This window comes from Rhipicephalus microplus, chromosome 7, assembly GCF_043290135.1.
Source record: "Rhipicephalus microplus isolate Deutch F79 chromosome 7, USDA_Rmic, whole genome shotgun sequence".
Lineage (NCBI taxonomy): Eukaryota > Metazoa > Arthropoda > Arachnida > Ixodida > Ixodidae > Rhipicephalus > Rhipicephalus microplus.
Genome location: NC_134706.1, coordinates 116,390,338 through 116,411,678, shown reverse-complemented (window position 1 = coordinate 116,411,678; position 21,341 = coordinate 116,390,338). Strand labels below are relative to the sequence as shown.

At 45.5% G+C, this 21,341-nt stretch overlaps 1 long non-coding RNA gene across 1 annotated transcript in view; it reads left to right on the top strand.

The window, feature by feature from the left end:
- The window catches only part of LOC142767599 (uncharacterized), a 63,081-nt gene extending 48,675 nt beyond the window's left edge, over positions 1–14,406 (top strand). Inside the window, exon 11 of the long non-coding RNA XR_012885027.1 lies at positions 14,054–14,406. This is a non-coding gene — a long non-coding RNA (uncharacterized LOC142767599). The remainder of the gene's footprint in view (positions 1–14,053) is intronic.
- Positions 14,407–21,341: the final 6,935 nt, after the last annotated feature.

The window sequence follows — 21,341 nt, the reverse complement described above, 5'->3', positions numbered from 1 at the left end:
TCACAGAGCCCCTGGGCGTCACCTGTGGTCCTCGTTAAAAAAAAGGACGGAAGCCTGCGCTTCTGTGTGGATTACCGGAAGCTAAATCAGGTGACCAAGAAAGACGTATGTCCACTATTTCGTATAGATGACTCTCTCAACAGACTTCGACATGCTCGATACTTCTCTTCAATGGACTTGCGCAGTGGATATTGGCAAATCGAGGTGGACCCGAGAGACTGCGCGAAGACCCCTTTTGTGACACCAGATGGGTTATATGAATTTAGGTTTTGCCATTCGGTTTGTGTTCGGCGCCTGCTACCTTTCAAAGACTGATGGATACCGTGGTTTCCGGGTTGAAGTGAAAAACCTGCTTAGTATATCTGGACGATGTCATAGTGTTCTCTGCAACGTTTGACGAGCACCTTGAAAGGCTTGAAGTGGTCTTACGAGCCATACGGTCCGCGGACTTGACGTTGAAGCCTGAGAAGTGCCACTTTTGCTAAGAAGAGCTGCAATTTTTCGGTCACGTCGTCAGTCATGGAAGTGTTCGTCCCGATCCTGAGAAAATCGCAGCCGTGCACAGTTCCCTGTGCCAACCGATAAAAAGGCTGTCAGACGCTTTCTTGGCCTCTGTGCATATTATCGACGATTTATCACAGACTTCGCATGCATAGCATCACCATTAACTCGCCTCACGAGAGAAGACGTCACTTTTGAGTGGAAGAACGAAGAGGAAGCTGCTTTTCACAATCTTCGTCAGCGACTACAAACACCGCCAGTCCTTGCCCACTTTGACGAGAGAGCCCCTACGATGCTCCATACCGATGCTAGCAATGTCGGTCTGGGAGCTGTGCTTGTGCAGCAGCGAGAGGGCACAGAAAGGGTAATCGCACACGCAAGCAGAACGTTGACACGTGCTGAGACTAATTACTCCACGACCGAGAAGGAATGTCTCGTCGTGGTATGGGCGGTTACAGAATTTCGCCCGTATTTATATGGCCGCCCCTGTAAAGTAATTAGCGACCACCACTCACTGTGTTGGGTAACAAGCCTTAAAGACCCTACAGGGTGATTAGCGCGTTGGAGTCTCAGGCTGCAAGAGCTCGATATGGAAGTCATACATAAGTCAGGCAAGCGACATATGGATGCTGATCGACTGTCTGTCCCATTAACCCATTGAGTCAGCAACGCTACCGAGGAGGAGGAAACGGCATTTCTCGGTGCCCTCAAGACGACCACAATGGCGCAGCAACAACGGGACTACGCTGAATTGCTTGGCTTAATTAAAGTACTTGGATGGCAGATCTCAGAAGGCACCGAGAGTTTTCGCAAGGGTGCTGTCATCGTTTTGTTTACGGGATGAAGTACAAAAGAAACTTTTCGTTGACGGGATCCGCCTATCTGCTCGTCATCCCAGCAGCCCTTCGCACCAAAGTACTCAAAGCATGCCACAACGAGGTGACCTCTGGCCATTTCGGTTACACGAAGACGTTGGCCAGAGTACAGCAAAGGTATTACTGGCTGAGACTGTCCACAGCCGTGAAGCACCATGTTCGTACCTGTCTTGACCGCCAGTGCCGCAAGTCACCACCAAATTACAGTGGCTAAAATAGGGGAAGTGTGAAGACCACGCCGCCTGCGCTGACGCTCTCCACCGATGCCTCGACCGGCGCTGTCTAGATGGCGCTGGTTGTAGCTTACACGGGTTTGGTTCGGACTGTCACGGTGGATGGACGTGTTTTTTGAGCGCTCCCGATCGACTGCGCAGATAAGTGTTTTTGCATGTTTTGAGATTGTCTTTATAATTATAAGGCAGCAGTTGAAATTTTCGTAGCACTTGTTTTGTGGTACGGCTTTTTCGGGGGCCAGTCACCAGGTATTTATTAGTGTGGGTGTGTATGTTTGAATTTTTCGTTGTTGTTTTTGCTTTTGCCACCCCGTGGGGGATGTGCGCGTACATTGAACATGCAAATTTTTGTAGTAGAGCTTAGACTTTCCTTATTTTTTCGTAATGCCGGGCTCGAGTTTATAATTATCGAGTATAGGGACACTTGGTGTCATAAAGACATGGTTAAAATGACTGTAAAGTGTTCAGGATGTGGAATGGGTTTGAAAGTGGACCCAAGTGTAGAAGCGCATGGAGAAGAGGCTGACGCGAAATGTAGGCAATGTGAGGTCGAGGAAAAAATGGAGAAAATGATGGTTGCCCAGAGTGAACTGCTGATGAGAATCGCCGAGCTCGAGACTGCATTGGCGACAGAGCAAGAGAAAACGAGGGCAATGGGAGAAAGCCTGAAGTCCGCCGGGGAAGCACTAGCGAAGCTGAACAAAGGAGCGGCCTATGAAGAGAATAGTAGGGAACCGGCAACCATAACGGCGGAGAAGGAAGAGCAAGCAAATTTGAAAAAAAAAAAACAGGTTCAGCCAGTTCAATTGTCGCAAGGCCCAGCTTCAGCGAGGTAGTGGTGGGGCTGGGAGAGGACAAAGCAGCCAGTGTCACAGGGGCAAGTAGCCCCCAGGTGCAGGATGGTCCACCTGAAAAGTCACAGCATGTGACAATCACCGGGGACTCGAATTTAAATCGATGCACAGAAGCCATCAAAGAGAGGGTAAGAGGTGACAAGAGGGTTGCAGTAGGGGCGTTCCCAGGACGCAAGCTAGAAGCAGTCATGAGGCAAGCGAGCGCAAAACTCAAAATTAAAGCTGGTAGACGAAACCTCGTGATAATTTCCGGCGGTTTAAACGATGTCTTATATGAAGATACAGCCGGACTAGCAATCACACTGGCGAAAGGCGTCGATGACATGCGCGACACTTCTCCTCAGGTACAGGTAGTGATATGCACGATACCGGAGGTACCGGTGCGTGATAGCTACCTGCAAAGAGCGGTTGTCAAAGCAAACCAAGAGATATGGCGGATGAGTCGAGAGAAAGGCTTTGAGGTGGTGGAAATAAACAGAGAGGTGCATAGGTGGGGTGGTTTTCAACGAGACTGAATTCACTTCGTTGGGCGGCTAGGTCATGCGGTGGGTTGGCGACTTGCAGGACGCGCAGTAGTTTTTTCGGGGGGCAAGCGGGCCCTTCGGGGTGCAGGATAGCTAGTAACGAGGAAAACGACCAGGGAGACTCTTTGACAGGTGGTATGGACAGATACGATTCCAAAGTGGCACCATTATCTAAGATAGGTAGAGTCCGGGCATAAATAGGCGTAGCCACGAGTGCCGAGTCAATTCAGGCATAGGGTATATTAACATGCAGGGTGGTAGGAACAGGTTGAAATGGGAAGAGATAGAAGAACAGCTAAGGAAAGAGAGGCCGATGGTATACGGTTTTGTAGAAACACATCTCAGGAACATGGAACAGCCTCCGAACAATCCGGACTACGCGTGGGAATATTGTATTAGAACAGAAAGCAGCAGAAAGGGGGGTGGTATTGGGGCATTCATTCATAAAAGTACAGACTGGCAAAGGGTCAAGCAGGAGGGCAAGGAACATTTATGGGTAAAAGGGAAAATGGCAGGTCGAATGACAATCCTTGGTTTAGTGCACTTGGGGACGGGAGCAAAGGCTAGAGAGGAAAACCAGGCAATGGTAGAGTGTATATCAAAGTACAATCAGGAGATAGGAAGAGAGTGCAACAAAATTATACTAGGAGACGTGAATGCGCACATAGAAGATATAGATGGGTATACCGACATGACAGGCGAAATGATCGTAGATATGTGTGAAAGGTTTGATTTGATCATTTGCAACAGTACCGAGAAGTGTGAAGGGCAAATAAAATGGGAGGTAGGAATGCTTCAGCCGACGATAGATTATGTACTGATGTCACATAGGATGTATGGTAAGCTCAGGGGACTGCACATAGATGAAGGTGGCTCCAGAAGTCTCGGTAGTGATCCCAAACGTATCAAGCTAAGTTTTGGAAGAGCAGTGAAAGTGGGAAGGACACAAGATGAGCAACTACAGGAAAATTTTTATCCAGAAAGACAAATTGAAATAGCCACTAAACAAATCGAGAAAGTAATAGCGAAGGATAATAAAACAGTTTGAACATACACAAATCTAATTAGACTGTTTGAGCTAGAGCTTGCTAAGACGCGTGACAAGTCACCCCGGAAAAGAAGACACAAACCCAAAAGTTGGTGGGATGAGAAAGTTAAGAAAGTCATAGCAAAACGTCAGGAAGCCTCTAAGGAACACAGACATGCTAAGCAGCGGGGTGAACCGACAGATGATGTTGAAAGAAAATGGGAAAGCTTTCTAAGCTGTAGAAGGGATGCATCCCTTCTGATCAATGAAAAGATTAGAAGGAAGGGAGCTCAGTGGCTGGCAAAAATACATAAAAAGATAGAAAGGCAGCTGCGAAATTTTGGAACCATCTAAACTCCCTAAGAAATGAGACGAGCCTAGAGCAGAGGTTTATAACTACAACCCAAGGTGCTAGACTAGAAGGGGACGAAGCTATTGAATATATAAGAGCAAGGGTGACATAAATATTTCAAACAAAGAAGTGCTTTATGCACCACAATAGACAAGGATGAATCAAGTGGTGTAATGGCTCCATTTTCACAACGAGTGTAGGAAGGGGCTGAGAAAAGGGTTCCTAGTAGTACATGAACAGGCCCAAATGGGATTCCAATTATGCTGATAGAGACATTAGGTCGGAAGTGTAAGCAGGCTTTGAGAGAGGCATTGAGCAAACTAATATTCGATGGTGAAGTTCCCGATGGATGGATACTTAGCAGGATGAGCATGATCTATAAAGGAAAGGCGGACAAAGCTGACATAAACAACTACCGTCCTATAACAGTGACATCAGTGGTCTACAGGCTGGCGATGCAGATTATAAAGGAAAAACTGCAGGCATGAATAGAAGATGAGGGGGTGCGGGGGGAACTGCAGAATGCTTTTCGGAAACACAGGAGGTTGGAAGACAATCTGTTCTCACTGACGCAGTGCATCTAAATAGCAGAAAAGGAACACAGGGCCCTGTGGTTAGCATTTTTGGATATCAAGGAAGTGTAGGATAGCGTGGTTCAAGCGGAATTGTGGGGATTACTAGACACACTAGGCGTGGAACATGTAGTCACTAATCTTTTAAAGGATATCTATAAAGGTAACAAGGTAGTTATAAAGTGGAAAAAACAGGTATCAAAGCCTGCAGAGGTAAAACGGAGGCTTAGGCAGGGGTGTCCCCTGTCACCCTTATTATTAATGATGTACCTACAAGGATTAGATGCGAAATTGGAAGGAAGTGGACTGGGCTTCAACCTCACTTTTGTGAAACAAGGAAAACTCATAGATCAGGCACTACCAGGCTTAATGTACGCAGATTATATAGTGCTAATGGCCGACATCAAGAAAGATTTGCAGAGATTGATGGACATCTGCGGTAATAAGGGATATAGGTTAAATTTTAGACTCAGTAAGGAAAAATCAGCAGTCATGATTTTCGATGATAACGAAGGTAGTGAGCTTAGAATACAGGAGGTCACGCTAGAGATAACTGATAAATACAAATATCTGGGCGTATGCATAAGCAATGGGACCGAGTACCTAAGGTAACACGAAATATACGTGACGACTAAAGGTAACAGGAATGCAGCAGTGATGAAAAATAGGGCACTGTGGAATTACAATAGGTATGATGTTGTGAGAGGAATATGGTTAGGGGTCATGGTTCCTGGGCTGACGTTCGGCAATGCTGTCTTGTGGATGAGATCAGAAGTTCAAGCAATATTAGAAATTAAGCAACGTGGAATAGGTAGGCTTGCTTTAGGAGTTCACGGGAATATACCAAATCCGGGAGTACAAGGTGATATGGAATGGACATCATTTTAGGGCAGGGAAGCTAGCAGCAAGATAAAATTTGAGAAACGATTGAGAGAAATGGGGGGGAGCGTTGGGCTAGGAAGGGTTTCAGCTACTTGTGCATGAAGAATGTCGATACAAAATGGAGGAAGCGAACCAGAAAATTGACTGGTAAATACCTAGAAAACAGCAGGTGGCCAAACCAAAAACACCTATCGGTTAAGAAGAAAGTGAGGGAAATGGAGACTGACATGTGGAGAATGGGCATGATTAAGAAGCTCGCACGTGAGATCTACCGAACGTTTAAGCAGGAAATTGCCAAGGAAAGCATCTATGATAATACTCGGGGTAGTTCTCTACTGTTTGAAATCAGGAAGGGAGTGTTGTGAACCAAGACATATCGGGCCAAATACGAAGGGGTAGACACAGTTTGCAGTGAGTGTGGAGAGGAAGAAACAACTGCCGAAAACTTGATAATGTTTTGTAAAGGGCTTCACCCTATACTTCAGCTTGATGGCGCAGAGTTTTTCAAAGCACTGGGGTTTACTGAGAGGGAGGGCAAAATAGACTTTAAGTGGGTAGACCTAACTAGAAGGAGGTTATCTGATTGGTGGCTAAAGTCAAGGCACGAGTGAAAATTAAATCCTTCACTGCAAAATATGAATCCTCAACCTCACTATTTAAAGAAAAAAAAGATAAATCTAATGGTTAGTTGACTAAGTATTACGGCTAAGTGGCGTTAGCTGCCACCCGATCTAAAGGGTACAGCCACATCCATCCATCCAGCCATCCACGTCGCTCGCTCGGCGGCTCGCTGCAGCGAAGCTGCCATGCCAAGGCTGATTTGTGGCTGATATGGTTTTGTTTGTACCGTAAATTTTATGTGGCTCTACTACATTGCAGGGCGTAAGTGCATCATATATAAATGAACTTCGCGGCACATATTATCAAACATTATCACCGTATGATGTGACCATACCCACAGCATCATAAGTGAAGCTTTACATCAATCGCAAACATCGCGGCCAGCTAAGCTTGCCACTGCTAGCGATCGTTCCTTGGTGCTAAGAAATGTAACCAATTAACATTTTCGGGAATTGCCATTTCGCAAGGTTATAAGCAAGCTCAAGAAGCATACAATGCTACTGTGACATTAATATCAATTTCTTTATTGTTGTTATACTTACATTTTGCACGAGATAGTTTTTAAGGACTTAATTATTCTTGCGTATTCACAGTAGAAGTATTTTTTGATTAACAACTGCACAGAAAATCGGACAGCGTTTTACTTTTCTTACAAATTTTATTTGAAGTTGGGGGCAGCATAGAAGGAAACAAAGCTAGCACACTACAGTGTGATGCACATCACATCGTTCTTCGAAGCTTGAGGTGCTTTGATCTTTCTCTTGCAGAACTGCTCTGTTTGCTTAGAGATTTCGTGAAGAAGTGAAGCCATGTGAGAACATAAAACGTGATTATGTTGCTCGTCAGATCTTGCTTGTGTGAGTCACACCCTACAGATGGTACGGTCTGCATTGAATTAAGAAGTTCAACTATAGTGTCCCTTTGGAGCTTATTATAACTGAACCACAATGTAAATGTGTCCTCCAGTGCCTCCACAAATGAAAATAGCTCAGGTGACGGGTAAAAGAGCCCTCCAACATCACAGAATGCTGTGAATGACGCAAGGTCCTTATCTGCGTTCTCGAGGAATGTGAGCAGCTGCTCAACTGCTGCTCAAACAGTCCCGGCGTTTCATTGCCATAACTTTCCTCCGCACCACATAGCCAGCCAAATAGTACAACAGTCTTGCGTCACTGACTTGCACAGGATACACATGGGCACAAAGGACAGTCGGTGCCTGTAGTACACTTGAAGCTTCGTCCAGGTTTCCAGTGTCCAGTAAATTGTCGACATGATTGGCCACTTCATCAGTTCCAACTAATGACGTAAGTGTGCCACCTGCACAGTTGCCCGTATTTGGTGCTTTTACCAAATTGTAAAAGCTGAAGGAATTCACGGCAGTAAGGAAATGGGTAGATGTGGGTTGATCGTTGTATCCGGATAACTGACGAATTATCTCATATAGCTTTCCGATTGGATCTTGGCTGAGGCGTGAAGTCAACAAATATTTGTACTGCACTTCCTCTGACAGGTATGTTAAAGGTTCCAAAGTGCCTTGCAGAGTTACTCTTATACCTTCTGTAGTGCTAGCAGACAAAAAGCCTGCCTTCGTAGGTCTGGTGCAGGCTTCCCAACGGTCTAAGTATGTTAGAACACCCTGCAGTACTCTTTCCTGTACAGAATTTTTTCTCAGTGCCGTTGAAGGCACTCCGGACGTCATCACAACAATTAGTTTTTCCATGAAGCGAACAAATTGTTCTGTCGCTTCTCTATATGAACATGACTTTGAGATTGCTTCTTTGTATAAGAAAAGCCCGCGTGTAATCTCAAGGCTGATGAGATGAAATGCATAATTAACTTTCATTTTTTCGAAATTGTTGGGGTTCAAGTGCACTTCTGTAATCTTCGGCATAGCTTTCAACGTTGTAGCACACTTGCCCAAGTCGTGAGCTATCCTGATTGGCCTAACATCAACATGCCCATCTGGTGTTTTATAGCCATTTTTGATGACGCCGTTCCTGATGCACTTCACTAAATGTGGAAAGTCAGACAGAAAGAAAAGCCGCCTCTTGAGGTCAGTTGGATGAGGTGCTGAAGGCTTGATAGCTGATGCCGAACCTGATATGCCAAATCGATGGCACATTGCACGGTTCCAAGATGCTCCATCCGATGTCACATAGTCTACCCTGAGGCCAGCAATCTCTGCCAGGATAACTGCTTCTAAAATGATTTTCGAAAGCAGTGGGGCTTTCACATTGCCTCTAGATGCATATACACCCAAGATTTGGTGCTATGAACCTGAAAAAAATTGAAAAATTATCACAAGACCATGATCACATGGAACACTTTTGTCAGCCTTGGGAGTGAAAGAACCAAGGTCTACAAATCCATGAACTTTTCCACTTCCCCGCTGAACACCAAAGTTTTCTGCAAGTTTCATTTCGTCAACCATCAGTCCACCATGACGTTCAAAGTCTCCAATTTTAGCAGTCTTCTTAGAAATGCCCGAGAGGACACATTTATTCAAACCAAAGCTCTTGTCGTACTTCATGAATGCTCTGAGGCATGTACGACTGGGTAGCACAAGAATTTTCTCCCTACGCACGTGGTCATAAAGTCATGGGCTCTTCATGTGCATGATGACACACTCCAACATCCACTCCGGGTTTTAGCGCATGCCATTTCGGGACTTGCGCCTTGCTGCTTCAAAACACTGCATTATAGCGTTTTTCTGTTTGGATGGGACCTTGTCTGTTTTGATCAAGAGTGCGCTTTCTTTAATTTCTTCATTCTCTAGTTTTAGCTGTGCAATGGTCTGGTCGAGAGTCTTCACCTTGTTTCTAAGGTGGCGTAGTGTTTGAGCTTTAGCTTTAAGCTTTGTTGCATGGGTCAGTTTGCCTGCTGTTTTCTTTTTCCGGTATCTCTGATTGACAAGGAGCTTTCTCAAGTACTTGCAACTCATGAAGCGTCTTTCATCTTGACTTGAGGTACCTTTATACTTGTGATGGTAGAGCTTCCCATTCCAGACCTTCACGTTCTTACCAGATGATGCAAAAGGAAACTCGTACAACAAGCTTGCCCCTGAACACACTGGCATGGCATCAACAGTCTCCAGAAGAGAAGCTAGATCATATGGCCCACTCATCGAAATCTTCACACCACGCACAAATACTTCAAGTGTTATGGCACTTCCACTAGCACAAAATTTAACAAGTTTCTCTGCGTGTAGAAGGCTCATGTTTGAGCTAGGCGTGCACAAGCTGTAGGTGACATTTAGCGGTTCTTCACAGAATACGTGTCTTCCCCATCAATTTGAAGGAAGTGGAACGTGCTTGTAGTCGTAAACGGGCGCAGCTGGAAGGTCGGGTGGCTCAGGTTCATCCTGCGGCTCCTCTTGCGGCTCCCGGTCGTAGTCCTTTCGACAACTTTTCTGAGGAATCACAAGCGGTGGGTGTGATCTCCCCTTGAGGTTTCTTTTTTGCGCCACACGCTCCGAGAGGTAGAAAGGAGCATTTGGAAAGATCGTTTGGACGGCATGCGGCAATAGTACAGGCCTAGCTCTGTCCAAACGCACTATCTCACCGTTAATAACGTGCTCGAAGTGGCGCGAGATGAACTGCTGATAGAAGTGGAGCTCGCAAACGGCAGCGTCTTTTCCAAAGGCGTGTCTGCTCTTGGTATATTACGCTGCCACTGCTGGAACAAATGGTCGTCTTTCGGGACTCCAAACAATGCAAGCTTCTGCTTGCACAATTTGTACCCAGTTGAGCATCTGGGCACAGAACAGTGGCTCTGACGTCTGCTCATGGCACACACTCCACAAAAGACATAACGTAGACACGAGAAGGCTGTCCGAACAACAAATGCAGCACCAAAGAACAGCTTAAACAGGCAAAAGAATCACGTTTGACCGGCGAGTTGCAGCGTTGAATAATGTGCGCAGCCTGAGAGCCTGACGTATGGATAGATAGATGGATATGACTGTACCCTTTAAATCGGGCAGTGGCTAGCGCCACCAAGCCGTAATCCTTAATGAACCATAAAACTAGATTTATTTTTTCCCTTTAAATAGCGATGTTGAGGATTCATACTTTGCACTGAAGGGTTTAATTTTCACTCATGCCTTGACTTTAGCCACCAATCAGATAACCTCCTTCTAGTAATTCAACCCGCTTAAAGTCTATCTTGCCCTCCCTGTCCCTAAACCACAGTGCTCTGAAGAACTATGCGCCATCATCCTCAACTATACAGTGAAGAACTTTACAGAACACTTTCAAGTGTCCAGCAGTTTCTTCTTCCTCTCCACACGTGCTGCATACTGTCTCTACCCCTTCGTATTTGGCCTTATATGTCTTGGTTCGCAATACTCCCGTCCTGGCCTCAAACAGTAGAGAACTACCCCAAGTATTATCATAGATTCTTTCTTTAGCAATTTCCTGCTTAAAACTTTGATAGATCTCTAGTGCGGACTTCTTAATCATGCCAATTCTCTACACGTCAGTCTCCGTTTCCATCACTTTCTTTTTAACCGATAGTTCTTTTTGGTTTGGCCACCTGATGTTTTCTAAGTATTTACCAGTCAATTTCCTGGTTCGCTTCCTCCATTTTGTATCGTCATTCTTCATGCACAAGTACCTGAAAACCTTCCTTGCCTAACGCTCCTCCCCCATATCTCTCAATCGCTTCTCAAATTTTATCTTGCTGCTAGCTTCCCTACCCTAAAATGATGTCCATACCATATCACCTTGCACTCCCTGATTTGGTGTATTCCCGTGAGCACCTAAAGCAAGCCTACCTATTCCACGTTGCTTAATTTCTAATCTTGCTTGAACGTCTGATCTCATGCACAAGACCGTATTGCCGAACGTCAGCCCAGAAACCATGACCCCTTTCCATATTCCTCTCACAACATCATACCTATTGTAATTCCACAGTGCCCTATTTTTCATCACTGCTGCATTCCTGTTACCTGTAGTCGTCACGTATATTTCGTGTTCTCTTAGGTACTCGGCCCCATTGCTTATCCATACGCCCAGATATTTGTATTTATCTGTTATCTCTAGCGTGAACTCCTGTATTCTAAGCTCACTACCTTCGTTATCATTAAACATCATGACTGCTGATTTTTTTCTTACTGAATCTAAAATTTAACCTATCTCACCTGGCTTCACCTAGCGGAAATATCGCGAAGCGGCGTCACTACCTCCCTTTGCAGCCGCTTGGCGGTGATCACACTTCTTGTCCCAGCCACTGTAACCGAATAAACCAGCTGACCTCCTGCAACCTGTGCAGGTTCCAACGGCTCCATTCTACCAGATAGGCATATACATTTTGGGCCCACTACCTACTTCTACTGCATGGAACCGCTGGGTGATCGTCACGACGGATTATCTGACCCGTTATGCCGAGACAAAGGCTATCCAGAGAGGTACAGCAGCGGAGGTGGCGAGATTTTTTATCGAGAATATTGTACTGAGGCATGGTGCACAAACCATCGTGATCACAGACAGAGCAACCGCATTTACGGCAGCTCTTTTGGATCACGTCCTGATGCTGAGTGGAATAATACATCGTAAGACCACCGCCTACCACCCACAAACGAACGGGCTGACAGAGCGTCTAACAAAACTATTGAAGACATGCTTTCGAAGTTCTTAGATGTTGATCACGAAAATTGGGAATCAATCTTGCCATACATAATGTTTGCGTACAACACGGTCAAACGAGAAACGACCCGCATGGCCCCGTTCAGCCTCGTTCATGGGCGAGAAGTACGAACTATGTTAGGTGCGATGCTACCGCACAAAGGTGACGACATCGACCCAGACGCCGACACGTTTACGGAACGCGCGGAAGAAGCTAGGCAACTTGCACGTTTACGGATCCGCCAGCAGCAAGAGTACGATGCAGACCGCTACAATGCTCACCGCAGAGCAGTCGTCTATCAAACTGGCGACAAAGTCTGGGTTTGGACACCCGTGCGGAAACGAGGACTTTCCGAAAAACTCTTAAGAAGATACTTTGGGCCATACCAAGTGCTGCAACAATTGAGTGACGTCACCTACGAAGTTGTTCCCGACAGTTCGTGTTGTACGAAGCGTCGCTAGAACCATCCTGAACTCGTTCACTTAGTGCGCATGAAGCCTTACGTCAGCGAGTGACTGCGTGAGACTTTTCTTAAAAAAAAACAAAACTGCATTATTGACTTCGCATCGGGTCGATGCTCTTTGAGAGGGAGGCAAATGACCCGTGTCTACATGTAAACGAAAACGACGATGGGGGGAGTTGGCCGACACTAGGTAGTGGGCCTCTGGCTTGACAATCTTGCGGCTAAGATGTTCAGAACACGCTGCTTTCGCTGTCTTAAGGCGTACCTGTGCTTTGTTCGCGTTGTACCGCGACAATATGATTATGAGAGACGCCGTGCCCCGCCGCGGTCGTCTAGTGGCTAAGGTACTCGGCTGCTGACCCGCAGGTCGCGGGATCAAATCCCGGCTGCGGCGACTGCATTTCCGATGGAGGCGGAAATGTTGTAGGCCCGTGTGCTCAGATTTTGGTGCACGTTAAAGAACCCCAGGTGGTCTAAATTTTTGGAACCCTCCACTACGGCGTCTCTCATATTCATATAGTGGTTTTGGGACGTTAAACCCCACATATCAATCAATCAATCAATCAATCAATCAATCAATCAATCAATCAATCAATCAATCAATCAATATGAGGTTTATTAACTTGCACTGTGTCACTACTGCGACGTCTCAGGTCATGGGATAGCATCCTAGGTTCAACGACATCGTTGACAAAACATGGTTAGTAAGATCGGAGCCCTATGAACTTATGGAGCGCCTTGAGCGTAGTGGCCGTTGGGAACTCTGCGACCACTCGAAGCTTGGCACGGCCACAAAGGACTCCATTTTTGTCGGCGTCTTACTCCCTACGTGCACAAGTAACAGTAATCGCAGTGTCATCTAACCGCCATGCGCGTTTGCAGAATGGTAATTTATGCACTATATCTTTTCTTATTTGATCCTGGAGAAGGCATTTCTCGGCAGTTTTGTCTTGCTGCCAAAATATGGAAATCTACTTTTTGTTATAAAAACTATGCGTGTGATCAACTTTTGTTGTTTAGTTAGCGGACTTTGATTTTGCGAAGACTGGCAGATGATCAGTGATGTCGCATGAAATGGTGCCTGTTATAAAGAACTGTAATGAATGGCTTGTTATAATGTGTTCAAGTATATGTTGTCTCAAGCTTGTTATACAAGTGGCACATGGTAATAATAGCAGCAGACCAGCACACGCCAGTAAGTCAGCATAAGAATAATAGCGGAGTCCTTTTGAGCGACCTCATTATTGATAAAATCCAGTAAACTTATGTCAATGTTTGGTTCATTGTATGCATTGAGCAGTTTTCCCACTTCTAGAAAACAAGTGTTCTGTTTTGTTATGCGGTGACTTGTATACTTATCAATGTTTTTTAGTCTTTGATGGCAGTAATTTTTTCCATATAACTCTGCAATACCAGTAACTAGGTATCTCAGTAACCAATAAATAATGCACTGCACCTTTTATTAACAAAAATTCATGAAAAATTTCGGTCTCCTGCAATAATCACCCATGTCTTTCTTTCCAGAATCACAAAGTAGCCGTTACACTTCAGTGATAGCTAATGTGGGTGGTGTCGCAAGGCTACTTTATTTGATGACGCACGAATCTCATAATCTGGTTCCCAAAATATTCCAGACCAGTGGCATTCTAATATTGTGGCAAAACGTCTTTTTCCAGTGAATGAATAGATTTACACTGACCTATACTGCACACTACCCTCCTCAGCATGAATTGAAAACTACACTTCAAAGTAAAAAAAAAAGGTAAATTATTTCTACTTTTGTTACTCATTCATTGTACGTAGCACACTCTCGATGCAACCAACATTCACAAATTGGGTTGTTCTAGAATTCGGTAATAGTTTTGGTAAGGTCTGTCATAAACATTCACTTTGAAACTAATAATCTATAGCTTGGATTTAAATATTTTAGTGCTTTATATACCTATAAAGTTGTACTCACTTGTTATTCCTAAATGGCCATTACTCCTCACTTTGAAGCATAACTTCTAGTGTACTACGAGGTTCAGTACCAAGCTCGTAGGCCTAGTCTGTTCCTTATCAACTCCCACAGCATCTTTTCTTTACTATCACCTAATATTTACTCATGTTTTACTCATAATGATGTTGTCACTTCTGAAATGCACATAATTTTATCCACCTGCCAAAAATACAGTAACTAACTGGTGCAAACTTTTATAAATGAAAGTAGGTGTTGGTGTTTGTAAAGTCATGTTTGTGTCCTAAATAATAAACGTAATGTATACATATTACTTATGTAATTGTCCCTAGTAACTTCTTGATATTTTGGGAGTACAGCTGTCTGTTAATATTTTCTTGAACAGCCCTGTATATTGACTACAAAATTAAAAATCCGAACCACATGCTTGCCTTTTGTTATAAGTTTTGACCATCCCATCCTTGAAAATAGTTCTTTATCTTATCAATTTACACAACCATTCAGAAATATGCCCATGCATCTACCCAATATGTTTTGCAAACAAAATTATTGTCGAATGCCTACAAACAAGCCTGACAAATGTTTCTTTTTCCCTTATCGACACTTTAGTGGTCCAACTCAATGCGCCGTAAAGGCACAGAGACCGAAGGAAAAACCTTATATGTTTTCAATTTGTCACTTAATTCAAGACCAAATGTACGATGACGGTTGATTCGAGATGATATGATACCCTGGTAGGTGAATGAGTAATTTGGAAAGTATCCTATAACAGTGCATGTAGCTTGTCCAAAAATAGCCAAACGTGCAAATTCATGAGGAGGAAAATGTGATGTCAGTGCGACATTTGTTCGTGTAGCAGACTCACATTTGGCATAATTGTATTCATAGAACATGAAAATTTATTTATCTTGTTTTACAAAATGTGCTGTAATAAGAGTTCCTGTGTATTATTCATTATTTACAAAATTCTCATAGGTTCTCCTAAATGATATATTTGCCCCCCAATGTCTGAGTATAGCCCAGAGTTTTTAACAAGAAATGTGAAGAAAACCTAACGACCTATAGTTCCTAAGTGACCATACGTACGTGCCAAGTGCCTAATTGCATAAGCACTTGAAAAATGTTTTGTTGAGTTATGCAGCCATTTTTTACAGCTAGTTAGGCACACCTTATGGGCAGAATACTCAAAAGCATCAAAATTTGAGAGATGGAAACAGGATAAAGTGTCGGTAACATAGTGTTACTTGTAGAGCTTTGGGCATGAAAGGTCTCAATTCTTTTGGAGCAAACAATTTTCAATGTAGAAACAAGCAGGTTGATATGTATATATGGCAGTAAAGATTATATTTACATTTTTATAAACCTGTCCAATTTCTGTAGTTACCCTGTTTGTAGGTTGAAATGATTGAGAAGCCGCCCAAGGCTTAGTTCTTGGACTGCGCTCCTCGATCACACATACATTAAGGACTTTCCAGTTAGTGTTTCATCCGATGTGTGCCTTGCTGCATATGGTATTTTTTTGCACCATAACCAAATTCATGACTGCTTTACTCTCCAGCAGGGCCTCCTCCTAATCCAGCAATCGGGCACGTTATTCAACGTAAGTAAGTTGCTCTTCTGCATTTGTTCATCACTGTTGTCCTAATGCGGTGCTTTTTTACCCCCAACTAATTAAAAGTCCCAATTTAGCTCAGTGCAAGGCATCTATATATCTAGGAGGGCGTCTACCTAGCGACATGTCTTGGATCAGTCATAATTTTTGAGTGGACAAATTCTTGCAATCGGTTACTTGGTAAATATGGATAGCAAAACATGTCTTTAGCATCACTTTCGTGCCAGACTAACTGCGAATAAAACTTTATTTGAATTCAAGTAAAACATGCCTGTACAATTAATTTATAAGAGCCATCAAAATAGCATAATTATTTGTCTTTATTATAGGTAAATAAAATGTGTCAGGTACCTTCTAGTGAACTGTACGCTCCTGCATATCAAGTGTTTCAGATTGAATACCTATATTATGTCTTCTCTCACACACCTCTCATTGAAAAAGTGCTAGACAACTACATTTCTGCAAATTTTCAACTCATTACTCGAGAAAACGTTAAAGAGCTTGTTTCACAGAAATTGCGGCGTCGATGTTGCCGTTGATGTCAGCGTTCGCGTGTGCATATATATATATATATATATATATATATATATATATATATATATGTATATATATATCAATGAGGCGTTTTAGAGTGGCACTCTTTTATAAAACAGGAGAGCGGTCACGACACGTCAAGTGGTAATGGCGGAACCAGTCTGAGTAGCCAGCTAACCAAACGTCGTCTTCTTCACCGACTGAGTCATACCCCCTGCCTTTCTGAGTAGCACTCATCTTCTTCACTACATTTTCCTCCCCTCCGGAAAAGAGCCGTCCTGGCGACTCATGGGCAGGAGACAATAGAGGGATCGTAATACGGTTTTAGGCGGTCTATGTGGACGGTCTTACGTCCACGGCGTCGTTGATCATGGGGCTGCTCTAGCGGCTCGACGATGTAATTGACGGGTGAAGTTTGCTTAACCACACGATAAGAGCCGTCATACTTGTATGTCAGTTTCGTTGAGAGACCAGGGCGGGTTGAAGGGATGCGAAGCCAGACAAGGTCATCTGGTGCATAAGAAGCCGGAGGCGTCGGGCTATCGCGGTGGTGTTTCTGTCGTTGCTGTTCAGCACTTGTGAAGGAGCGGGCAAGCTGACGACACTCTTCCGCGTATTTAGCAGCTTGTGACATCGTCGTCGACTCAGCAACATCCGGGTGGTAAGGAAGGATGGTGTCTAGCGTGCAAGAGGGCTCGCGACCATAAAGGAGGAAGTATGGAGAGAAACCAGTGGTTGTCTGGACAGCAGTATTATGCGCGTATGTTACAAAAGGGAGAATACTGTCCCAGTTGGTGTGATTAGTTGCGACGTACATTGACAGCATATCTCCTAATGTACGGTTGAATCGTTCTGTAATGCCATTAGTTTGAGGGTGATACGCGGTGGTGGTGCGATGAATGACTTGGCATTCCTTGAGAAGCGATTCGACGGCGTCCGACAAAAACACACGGCCTCGGTCACTCAGGAGTTCACGTGATGCACCGTGACGTAAAATGATCTGATGCAGTATGAAACGACCGACGTCACTGGCTGATGCAGAAGAGAGTAGTGAAGTTTCTGCATAGCGCGTAAGGTGATCGATAGCGACGATTACCCAGCGATTTCCAGCCGGTGTAATCGGAAGAGGTCCATACAGGTCGATACCAACGCGGTCAAACGGTCGGGCAGGACAAGGTAAGGGTTGTAGTGGAGCTGGAGAACTTGGAGTAGGTTTCTTCCGGCGTTGGCAAGCGAGACAGGAACGTACGTAGCGACGAACGAAGCGATACATTCCACGCCAGTAGTAGGGGTGGGACAGGCGGGTGTAGGTTTTTAACACTCCAGCATGGGCGCATTGTGGGTCGGCGTGAAAGGAGGCGCATATGTCTGAGCGGAGACGACTTGGAATGACTAGGAGCCATCGGCGTCCTTCGGAGAGATAATTCCGTCTGTATAACAAACCATCTTTGATAACGAAGTGCTGTATTTGACGGCGCATACCTCTAGGGATATTTTGCGAGGGAGCTCGACTCAACAAGTTGATAAGTGAAGCGATCCAAGGATCTTTTCGTTGCTCTTGTAGCATGTCGCTGACACTAAGTGCAGATACGTCGGGGGCAGGCGAAGACGGCGACTTGTCACTACATCGTAGAGGTGATCGGGACAAAGCGTCTGCGTCGGAATGTTTTCGGCCAGAGCGAAATTGCGTCGGTGAATGATGGGGAAGAGGATGACGCGCAGCAATCAACAGCGTCAATAAATAGCGTAGTCGAGTGGTCAGGAACTACACGTGCACTCGAGGGATCAATGTCATCGGCAAAGCCCAAGCACTCTCCGTACAGTAACTTGGAAGGCGAGGGAAACGGATTTGAAACATAAATTGCACTTGATGCCTCGTGAACATTCAGAACGGCGAAAGGAATCAGGAAGCACTTGCGGCGAACAGCGGTTTCAGAAGGCGTAAAAAGAACAGTTGAGCCACTAGAGACGTCACAGGAAAGCGGAACTAGGGTGGATGAGAACGGGGGTATCGAAGTGTCAGCGGCAGTGAAAACTTTTGCAGCTGGAAGGGAAGAGTCGAGTGAAGTAGCGTCGCATAACGGCGCGAATTCCACTTCGGCGCGAGCACAGTCGATGACGGCATGATGAGTGCAGAGAAAGTCCCAGCCTAATATAATGTCATGGGAACACTGCGGGAGCACTACAAACTCGACGACATAAATATCGTCCGCAATAGCGACACGTGCTGTGCATGCAGCAGAAGGGCGAATTCGTTGCTCGCTCGCAGTGCTCAAAACGAAGTCGTGAAGAGGCATTGTGACTTTTTTTAGTCGACGGCAAAGTTTTTCAGTCATTACAGACACTGCGGCGCCAGTATCGACCAATGCAAAAACAGGTATACCTTCAACGGAGACAGCAACGACGTTGGACGGCGAAAAACAAGGTCTTGTGGAGTTCGAAAGATCCGCAGTTCTTGCCCCCGGAACTGCGGCTTCTAGTTTTCCTCAGGGACAGGGCGAGGTCGACGTAGCATAGGGGAAAGGGAACGGCGTTGAGGTGAAGGCGACCAGTGTCTGTTGAAGTTCCGGCGAGGTGAAAATGTGTCCATGGTCGCAGTCTCGCCAGATACAGCAGGCTCTGGTCGTTGTGGGAACGCATAATTGTTGGGCCTGACGTCGTCACGCAGGAAAAACTCACGCCGTCGACAAAATCGTGCCACGTGCCCCGCAATTCCACAGGCGAAGCATATGGGGCGGTTGTCTTGAGTGCGCCAAGGGTTCTGAAAGCGCGGAGGTGGTGGTCGGAAGAAAAGACGGGCAGCCTGGTACTTATGCTCAGTCGGTACGACAAAGGGGCGCGTGGACGTAGGCGTTCGTGACAAATAGGCGTGGCCGTTCGCGACAAGTGGACGTCGGGTTCCGTTCAGTGCTTCGGCATAGGTCAATGGAGCAGCCACAGGTGGTGCGTGAGCTGCTGGTAGCGCCTGGACACTTGCTCCTGGACTACTCGCTGTATTGATGGCGCTAAAGTAGATGGGGCACTTTCGGAGGTATAAGGCACGAGGGACAATTGGCGTGCGACCTCCTCTCGTACAAATCGCTTGATCTCGAGAAGCAAAGTGCTGTGGTCTATAGTAGTTAAAGCGACGTTAAAGCGGAGATTGTTGCACATGGCGCGTTGGCACGACGAGTGGTGTCACGCTGTTTCCAGAGCTCATCATAGCTCTGACAAAGTTGGATCACTTCCGCTACCGTTCGCGGGCTTTTGGCGACAAGCATCTGAAATGCGTCCTCAGTCACGCCTTTCAAGATGTGTTTGATCTTCTCGGCTTCTGTCGTGGCCGAGTTGACAGGCCGGCAAAGGTCGACCACATCTTCGATATAACAGGTGTGATTCTCACCATACTGCTGAGCCCTAGCACGCAAGCGCTGTTCTGCCCGTAGTTTGCGAAGCGCTGGACGGCCAAACAAGTCCGCGAACGCCGTTCGGAAGGCCGACCAGGTGGGTAGGTCTCTCTCGTGATTGCGGTACCACAGACTGGCTACATCAGTCAAATAAAATTGGACGACGGTAAGCTTGTGCGCATCGTCCCACTTGTTGTGCTTGCTCACCCGGTCGTATTCGTCGAGCCAGTCTTCCACGTCTTTGTCATCGGTTTCACTGAAGGTAGGCGGATCGCGTTGCCGAAAGGAGCCGAGACAGACAGGAGCTGCAGTAGTTGGAGCCGAGGCGGCCGCCTGCTGATCGTCGTTCGTGCAAATCGTAGCAACTGGAGGCAACGTACGGTTTCGCAATTCCAGGATTAGGCGTTACCCAGCACTCTCCACCAATTATAATGAAGCGTTTTAGAGTGGCACTCTTTTATAAAACAGGAGAGCGGTCACGACACGTCAAGTGGTAATGGCGGAACCAGTCTGAGTACCCAGCCAACCAAACGTCGTCTTCTTCACCGACTGAGTCATACCCCCTGCCTTTCTGAGTAGCACTCATCTTCTTCACTACAACAGAGACATTTAGTTTTTACACTAGAGTCTGGAAAACTGAAACTCAAGAAAATGGAGAGCACGCGCCCATGCCCCTCTCTCTTCCTGTGCCAAAGAATGTGGAGGAAGGAAGCATGCATGCTCAACGTTATCCTCATGTTGCTCTTCGGTTCAATAATTTGACCAGAAACCGTAGGACACAAAGAAACTGCACTTGGCCACAGGACGATGGACGGCTTGGGTTGGAGTTACGCTGCCAGCCAAGCACAAAACCGGACGAAATGGTGTCGTTGGTCCTTTTGGGATATGTTCAATAAAGGATTACAGTTTTCATGTATCACTTTAACAGACATATGAAACATATGTCAATTTATGCAGTCATAATTTTTTCTTGCCGTTATAATTTGTTTTACTGAGAGAAAAGATTTGTAGGGTTAATTATTTGAAGCCTCATGAAAAAACAGTGACCAGCTGTCATGAGGGCATGAGAGGGGTTTCAATGCAGAGTCTTTTGTACAGATTCCTGTTCAGTGCATACATGCCGTGCCATGTCATAAAAATTGTGGGAGCGACTTGAATGCTGCCCATTTGGTTTGTGTTGATGTGATATTTTTTGATGTGACACCACTCAGAGATGACCTTGTGCTGTCCCGTTGTGTAGAAAGTGTTGTTGACCAGGTCTTGCTTTTTTTTATTGGTATGATATATAAGAAGATGGTAGCACACAATTATGGCCCTTGTGTG